Source organism: Myotis brandtii, unplaced genomic scaffold (genome assembly GCF_000412655.1).
Source record: "Myotis brandtii unplaced genomic scaffold, ASM41265v1 scaffold461, whole genome shotgun sequence".
NCBI lineage: Eukaryota > Metazoa > Chordata > Mammalia > Chiroptera > Vespertilionidae > Myotis > Myotis brandtii.
The window spans coordinates 804,889-814,159 of NW_005367626.1; the positions used below are offsets into that span (position 1 = coordinate 804,889).

At 41.0% G+C, this 9,271-nt stretch overlaps 1 pseudogene; it reads left to right on the top strand.

Annotated features, from left to right (window-relative positions):
- LOC102245444 overlaps positions 1-8,867 on the top strand; it is a 20,015-nt pseudogene extending 11,148 nt beyond the window's left edge.
- The last annotated feature ends 404 nt before the right edge of the window (positions 8,868-9,271 follow it).

Here is a 9,271-nt window from a genome sequence, read left to right on the forward strand (position 1 = left end):
CAGACCACGAAGATAATTTTTTAGCATTGTTTAAGGTCATACAATATTCTATCAGGAACTTTATGAAATTTCATTATATCTGATGGAAAAATGTTTGGTAGGGCCAACTGGCATGGCTCAGTGGCTGTCGACCTATGAACCAGGAGGTCAGGGCACATGCCCAGGTTGCTGGCTCAATCCCCAGTGCAGAGCATGCAGGAGGCAGCCAATCAATGATTCTCTCTCATCATTGATGTTTCTATCTCTCTCTCCCTCTCCCTTCCTCTCTGAAATCAATAAAAATATTTTTAAAAAAATGTTTGGTAGCCTCTTTGGATCCTAATAAAGGAAAACTAATACACAAAATTGTTCCATAGAAAAGGTTTTAGTTTTATATTTTAAATCTGCAGGCTAAAATGATTAAAATTCAACATATCTTACAACTAGTTTGCAAGAGCCTCTGACTTACATCAGGGACTATGAAAATTAATAAAAAATTAATTTAAAAAATTATTGTTCAACTAGCAGATGGTATTGGAAAATGAATAGTGTTGCCAATGATGTACTTTTTCCATTTGGAGGTATTGCAAATTTTCTTTTTTCACTTATAACAACCATTAAAACTAAGTGTGAAAAGTAAACTAAACTGAGAATCAGGCCTGAAAAATCTCTAACAGAGTGCCAAACCAAGATTTGCTCTATAAATAATGAGGAAAATTCTATCTCAGTGTTAATTATAGTTTTAGGGGAAACTTTATTCAAATACATAAAATACTAAAATATCATTTTTCATTCTTACCCCAGCTTTTCTTGACTTTTATTTTTACATATGTTCTATAATATATACTATGTAGGCAAAATAGTACCTGTATATTATTTGTGGATAAACACATATACAAACAGTGGTTATTCAGCCTAAAAATAATTTTACTTCTAAGGAGTGCTTGATGAAAAACGTGGAGAGCCCACTGCACAGAATGAGGGCCTCTCAAATGTGTGCTTCTCAAACGAGTCCCAGCACATCGGACTCACACAGAGGGCATGCTAAGCTCAGATTTCTTCCCTTCTCCCCTAATCAGATTCTCTGAGAAGCAGAGCTTAGAAATATGATTGGTGAGCATTTCTAAAGGGATGTTTTGGGCAGTGATCTGAGAAGCATCACAATGCACGGTTATGAATAATTGTCTATGAAATCAAACGTCAAGAGACAAACATATCTAGTTAGTTGCCAAACATTCTATGGGCAGGAATGATGATAACACAACACAAAGAGTAATACAGGTCACTGTAATTGGATGCCTTTGGGAGAAGTTAAAACAGAATAAGCTTTCAGTGCCGACTTTTCTTCTTAGCATAGAAATCCTGTTAGTATACTAGCTCCCCACCTCTGTGCTTCAGTTCTCTCCCAGTAAAATGAGAGGTCTGAGAACCACCTACTTCTTAGGATTAAGAGAATTAAGTGAGATAATATATGTAAGATGCCTGCAATGGTGTCTGGCAAGTAGTAAAATCTTGCTGTTACTGGTATAATTTTTGCTTACCATCCATTTTAGAATAGGAGATTCCTGGAGAGAATGGCAATAAAAATTATTATATCTGACCATAAACATTGTTTTTACCACACTTTTTGCTACAGTGTTGCAACATAATGTCTAGATATCTGAGAAGAAAAAAAACTGATTTGTAACTATTAGAAAGGCAATAAAAGTCTCAATTAAATGAATTTAGTTATATAAAAAATGACATATTCTGCAAAATGTAATAAATATCACATTTTTTTCAAGACTAAAAATAAACCCAAAATGAAAATGGTGAGGTCATCTCATAGAGATACCTACCTACCACTAATGCAGTTTTCTGTGACAGGTCAAACTTTATTTTATTTTATTTCTGTCTTTTTTAAAAAATATATTTTATTGATTATCTACAGAGAGGAATAGAGAGGAATAGAGAGTTAGAAACCTCGATGAGAGAGAAACATCAATGAGCTGCCTCCTGCACACCCTCCACTGAGGATGTGCCCACAACCATGGCACATGCCCCCAACTGGAATCGAACCTGGGACCCTTCTGTCCGCAGGCCAATGCTCTATCCACTGAGCCAAACCAGTCAGGGCTATTTCTGTCTTTTTAGACTGAGCCTGTGCCTCTGAGCTTAACCTCTGGGTTTGTAAATATCAAGATTCCAGCTTGAATCCGTCAAGAAGGGAGTTAGGGCTCCAGTCACAGAGCCTAAAATTGACTGGATGCTGGGATCTCACCTGGCCAAAACTCTCTCTATCATGTTGATCTCCTTGTTTTGTTGTTGTTGTTAATCCTCACTGAGGATATTTTCCCATTGATTTTTAGAGAGAATGGAAGGGAGGGGGAAAGACAGAGAGATGTGAGAGAGACAGAGTGATTGGTTGTGTCCCTCATGCACCTCCCACATGCACCCTGACCAGGGCCGGGGCTCAAGCCTGCAACCGAGGTACATGCCCTTGACAGGAATTGAACCCAGGACCTTCTTCCATGGGCCAATGCTCTATCCACTGACCCAAACCAGTCAGGGCTTGGTCTCCCTTTTGAACTACAATTCATGACAGAAACTGAGTTCCAGCATTCAGAAGTAGATCTGGAAAGCTTCTGATTCTTTTTTGAGAGAGAGAGAGAGAGAGAGAGAGAGAGAGAGATTGAGACATGGATCAGTTGTTTCCTGACAGATGATAGAACCTGCAACCTATATATGTGCCCTAACCCCAATGGGGGATCAAACCCGCAACCTAGGTACGTGCCCTGGCTGTGAACGGAACCCGCAACCTTTTTGTGGATGGAATGACACTTCAACCAACTGGGCACCCGGCAGGGCTATAGGTGATTTTTTAATTTCATTAACTGACCAAAGCCTCTCTAACACTTGGGGAGTTCTATTCAGGTGAGAGTCTTAGAGGGATTTGGTGACAGGCCCCATACTCCTCTCCACCTTCTTCCACCAGAACTCTCCTTCTGTGGTCCCCACCAATGCCTCATCATGACCCCTTTGTAACTGACTTCTACTTTTTTGCATGGTCGTTTGTTGCCACCCATGGGCCTCCTTCACTTTATTTTTAATTTTTTTAGAATCATTTTACTTTTATTTTTTAAAATATATTTGTATTGATTTCAGAGAGGAAGGGAGAGGGAGAGAGAGAGATAGAAACATCAATGATGAGAGGGAATCATTGATTGGCTTCCTCCTGAATGCCTCCTACTGGGGACTGAGCCCGAAACCCGGGCATGTGCCCTTGACCGGAATTGAACCTGGGAGCCTTGAGTCCTCAGGCTGATGCAGGCTGACACTCTATCCACTGAGCCAAACCGGCCAGGACGGGCCTCCTTCCCTTTAAGCTGCTGGATCCTTTTCTGGGCTGATGACCCTGCCAACTTTGAACAGCCAGACTCTGCCCTTGCTGGGTCTGTGACATTTACCTCGACTTCATGGCCAGACTCCCAAAAATCCCATCAGCATTGAGCAGTGGGAAGTCCCATCTGTCCCTGCTGTCTGATGCTGGGGAGGCTGGACAGCTGCCCGCGCTGAGCTTCTGTCTGCCCTGGGTTTTCAGAGTGAACTTTCCTCCCTCAGACAGGAGCCCCAGAACCAGGTGGTGACTCCTGAAGGTCTCCCAGATCATTAAGAGAAACAGCTTTTCCTTCCGCTGGGAAGACAGCAAGACCAGTGACTCATCTGTCACTGCTAATGAGCACAAAGGGTCTGAACATTGGGGAACACAGAGAGAAAAGGACTGAGATTAACCAGACACCAGGCTTTTAATTTTTCCCCAGAACATAGCCCGTTTGTCATGCGATGTTAGAAGGACAGAGAAAATAAAGTTAACCAGCAGCCGTTGTCTGTTTGAGAAAGTCTTAAAGAAAGCCACCGCAGAGAGATGTGGGTTGCCCGTGGGGATATGCAGAAGAAACAGCGTGTAGCCAAAGATACCAAACATAAGCTCCATCTTGGGAGAAACTGGTTACCAAGAATTAGGCTCGAAAGGCATTCATTAAAGCTTGCAGAATTCCACCCAAGAGCCTCTCCTCTCATGCTGACGTGGATACCCCAAATCAGGAGTTGGTAACTGGAAGCCTGTATTTCATTTGGCAAGTGCATCTTTAAAAATCCTCGCTTTGGTCCTGGCCAGTTTAGCTTAGTGGATAGAGCGTCAGCCTGTGGACTGAAGGGTCCCAGGTTTAATTCCTGTCAAGGGCATATGCCTGGGTTGCAGGCTCAATCCCCAGTAGGGGGTGTGCAGGAGGCAACTAATCAATGATTCTCATCATTAATGTTTCTATCTCTTTTCCTCTTCCTTCCTCTCTGAAATCAATAAAAATATATATTTTTTAAAATCCTCACTTTGAATGCTAACTTTTTTTTGTGGTGCATGCAATTTCCTGTTCTCCATAAGTCTGACCCCCCTTTTACATCAGGTTTCTTTACATATTTTACAGTGCTTTACTAGCTGGCCTCCAAAGGCATTTGACCTAGATTGCTCAGTAATATTCTCTAGAAGGCAAAGGAAATGAAAGGCTAATGATGCCCAACTTGGATTCTGGCTTTTGGAGCCCATTAAGGATGCTAGGGCTTGCTGGTCAGAGCTGGTCTAGGGGGATTCAGGCTGACTGCTGCAGACTGGGCAGAGCACTGAGCTGTCATAGCCTTTATCCCACAGTACACTCACAGCTTGCATAAAAGTCTGTTGCCTCCACTAGGCAAGAGGCATCTAAAAATATTCAGTTCCTCAATATTTCCATTTTGGGGGGAACTCTCAAAAAAGAAATACTAAAGAATTGGCCAAGGTCAATAACCTAGGTGTACTGTTATTGTATTTCCAGAAACAAAATTCAGATCTCATGGTTCAAACTTGGAAACATAGTATTGGAAACTGTGACTGCCCTGGACAATTCTTCACATATGAGCACTAGAGCTGTATAGAGCTTAGCCACTGTCCAGTGGGGGGTGGGGGTGGTACCTGGGAGAGGGAGACACGTTTTCAGGGTTACGCTCGCCTGTAAATTGGGATCTGGACTTCTTTCTCAGTGAAGAGTACACTGAATGATCTCGGATTTCCTCCAAACACCTGAAAACATACATACTGGCAGAGACATGACTGGTGTAGAAAACCTATTATGTGGCCTGTGCATCTCTATAGGTCTACTGCCGGAACCACCCACACCACCCAAGGTTCTGGGACGACAGCCTTGCAAACACATTCCTTTTACTCCAAATTGCATGACTGGGACATCCACAAATAATGACATGAATCCTCTTTAGGCTCCTGCAGAAACCTCTGGTCCTCCCTAATCAGATTCCATCCATCTTTGTGTCATACACTCCTGGCTCTTTAAAGATCACGTAGCTCCTTGCTCCTTGCCTGGCTGAGAGGGAAAAGAAACAACCAATTCCTTAATTCTGCTTCCTGAAAACCACTCAACTCCACCAAACTATCTAAAAATATGTTTCTGAATGCTAACGCATAGACTTATGAGAGGGTAGAAAAACTAGCTAAAATAAGGCTTATATGTGTAATCTCAGGAAAGGGTAGCTTAGAAATGACTATAAGAATATCACTTTTTCCTTGACTGCACATGGGGCCTGGCTTTAATAAGACACAATGGACCAAAAGTAGGTGAAAGCACTACAGCAGCACCCATGAAGAATAGGATAGGATAGACAGAGAGATGGGAGGGCCACCTAACAGGACTTTATACTCAGTCCTCAGGACAACCAATGAAGACTTTTAAGTAAAACAGTTCTATCAGTGAATTTTACTCTGTTAATCTAGTAACAAATGTTTACTAATTTAATTCTTACAGGATTAATCATCTATGTAGCTTATAATTCTTTGCTATTCAAGAAGAATCTGAGCAGAAAATAGAAACTTGGTGCATTCATTTCCTAGTTTAATAAAGGGAAAAAGTCATTTTGTGAAAGTGAAAGAGAATATATTTATAAGGAAAAGACATATCTTTTTATAAAACAGACATTTCAAAAATAATTTGGTTTTTGCCTGGCTGGTGTGGCTCCGTGGTTGAGTGTTGGCCCAGAAACCAAGGAGTCACGGATTGGATTCCTGTCAGGGTACAAGCCTGGTTTGCGGGCTCCATCCCCAGTTGGGGTGCATACAGGAAACAGTTGATTGATGGTGTTTCTCTCTCATCGATGTTTCTGTCTCTCTCTCTTCCTCTCTCTCTAAAAACCAATAAAACCATATTCTTTAAAAAATAATAAATTGGTTTTGAGACATTTTTAAATAAAACTATTTAAAAGAATATAAATATGTGGTAATAAACATTTTGTAATTGTTTATAAGACTGCTCATCGCAACAACAAAAGGACAGCATTACTCCTGATTTAGCTACATATTAATTTTCATTAGCTATTACCTTCACAATGTTCACAATTCATAAGCAACCAAAGACTATATAATGAAAGGACTTTTTCCCAATCCTGTTGCCCAGTCACCCAGTTTTGCTACCTTGGGACAATCAATATTTTTAGTTTTTTGGGGGTATTCTTCCAAATATATTTTAAACAAGTGTGTGTATATTAAATATATTTATCCTCTTTCATACAAATAGAAATATAATAAGCATGGTGTTTTCATCTGGCTTTTTTCATCAACTATACATATTGGCAATCATTCCACACCATAACCTAAAGAGCGTCCTCATTTTCATAGCTTCATAGCAGTGCTCCCTCTGTATTCATTTAATCATTTTCCTACTAAAGGCCATTTAGGTTGATTTACTATTTTGCTGTAAAAATGCTATCTGCAAGAACCTCTACGTGTCTCATTTTTGCAAACATGTAAGAATATCTGTAGGAATAAACTTTTAGAAGTATAAATTCTGGATTAAAGGGTATATACTTAGGTAATTTTGATAGCCATTGCTAAATTGTGCTTTACCAAGTTGCACAAAAATGCCTTTCTAATTAGTCCTTTCATTGGCCAGTTCCATAATGTTAATTATTGTAAATTTAAAATATTTTAATATATGGTAGAGCTCTATCTCTTTATTTTTAAGGTTTTTTTTGGGGGGGAGGACTCTTTTGGTTTATTTATTTTTAATATGAATTTTATAATCAGCTTGTCTAGTTTTATTCAGGCTATGAATATAAAATCTTTTTTTTCTATAAAGTGTGACCAACCCATAAAAAAGAATAGTGAGTTATATAAAAAGTAAAAAGTAACTTCATTTAGGTTTTATAATAATGACATGTTTAATTTCATTCTCTGAATGAAAGAAGTAGATTGAGCCCTGGCCTGTGTAGCTCAGCTGGTTAGGCTTGTCCTATGCACCAGGATGTTGTCAGTTTGATTCCAAGTCAAGGGCACATGCCTGGGTTGCCAGCTGGATCCCTGGTTGGAGGGTGTGCAGGAGGCAGCTGATTGATGTTTCACCCTCCCATTGATGTTTCTCTCTCCCTCTCCCCTCCTCTCTATCTCAAAATCCATACACTATTCTTTAAAAAAAAAAAAGTGGATTGATAAAATTCCACTTAATAAATGTAATAAATTAAGAAAATATACTTCAAATCCATATTAAGGAGAATTTGGGTCAGTGTTTCTCAATGAGGGGCAATCTTGCTCCAAGGGACATTTGGTGAAGTCTGAAGACTTTTTAAAAAAATTTTTTTATTGATTTCAGAGAAAAAGGGAGAGGGAAAGATAGAAACATCAATGATGAGAGAGAGGCGCCTGCCTGGCCCGTGCCAATATCAAGCAAGAGCCAGGAAGAGGCTGTGCAGCAGCTGCCTTCTTGTCTGGGGTACTGGAACCTTCCCAGTCCCTGGAACCTTCCTAGTCCCTGCGATGATGCAATGATGCCAAGGCCACTACGAGGGGCAAGGAGTCGTTGTGGTTGAACCCCACTGAGCCGACGCCCCACGCTCTTCCCATTGCCCGGCCTGCCCCACCTGAAGAAATAAGTGGTGGATTGGCCCCAAGTAAAAGCATAGTGTATGTATCCAACTTGCCCTTTTCCCTGACCAACAATGACTTATACTGGATATTTCCCAAGTATGGCAAAGTTGTAAAGGTTACTGTAATGAACGATAAAGATACCAGGGAGAGTAAAGGTGTTGCACTTATTTTCTTTTTGGATGAAGACTGCACAAAATTGTACCAGGGCAATAGACAACCAAGTTATTTGCTAGTGATAAAAGCAAGCATTGCTTTGACAATGGAAGAGCAACTGAGGTCACCCTAAGACAAAAGTACTTTGATAAATCTAAGGGCTATGAATGTGGGGAGAGTGGACACTTAAGTTATGCCTGTCCTGAAAATATGCTTGGAGAATGCGAACCTCCAGAGAAAAAGAAGGACACATATGTGTCCTTATCCCCCCATTCCCCCCACCCCCCACTCATGCCTTCACCGCCCTGGCGTCTGTGTCCATTGGTTGGGCTTATATGCATGTCCTTTGGTTGAAAAAAATTCCTGAAACAGAAGGAGAAATTGAAGAAGTAGAAGAAAGTAAAGATGGAGGAGAAGATCCTGCTCTTAATAGCCTCAGGCCATAGCTTTCCAGCAAGCCAAAACTGAAGAACAAAAAAAGTAGACCCCAGCCTCCTACTTCCCCACCTCTGTAATCCCTACTTCCCCATGTAATCCTTGTCCTATCCTATATAAGCAGCTGGTTTATGGGGGTGGCAGAGCAAATTTTTGTGGATGACCTGCTGCTCTCCCATACTGCTGGCAGTATCAGCATAAATGCTCATATATGATTTTTTAAAAAAAGTGGAAACCTACTTTAGGGGATCCCTCAACCTCTAATGATTCAAGATGCCCAAGGATAAAGAAGAGCACATAAAAAAAAAAAAAAAAAAAGAAGAGCACATATTTTAGTGATGAGGAAGAACTTAGTAATTAAAATTATGTTTATTATGTAAATACTAGAGGCCCGGTACACAAAATTCATGCATTTGGGGGGGGGGCTCCCTCAGCTTGGCCTGTGCCCACTCGCAGTCCAGAAGCCCTCAGGGAGCAGGCCTAAGCCATCAGTCGGACAGCTTCAGCAATGCCACGGAGGTGGGAGAGGCTCCTGTCACCGCTACTGCGTGCGCCAGCTGTGAGCCTGGCTTCTGGCTGACTGGCGCTTCCTCTTTGGGAGCACACTGACCACCAGGGGGTAGCTCCTGCATTGAGCGTCTGGCCCCTGGTGGTCAGTGTGTGTCATAGTGACCAGTCATTCCACTGTTCGGTCGATTTGTATATTAGCCTTTTATCATATAGGATTAAAATTTTTAAAAAAATGATGAGAGAGAATCATTGATC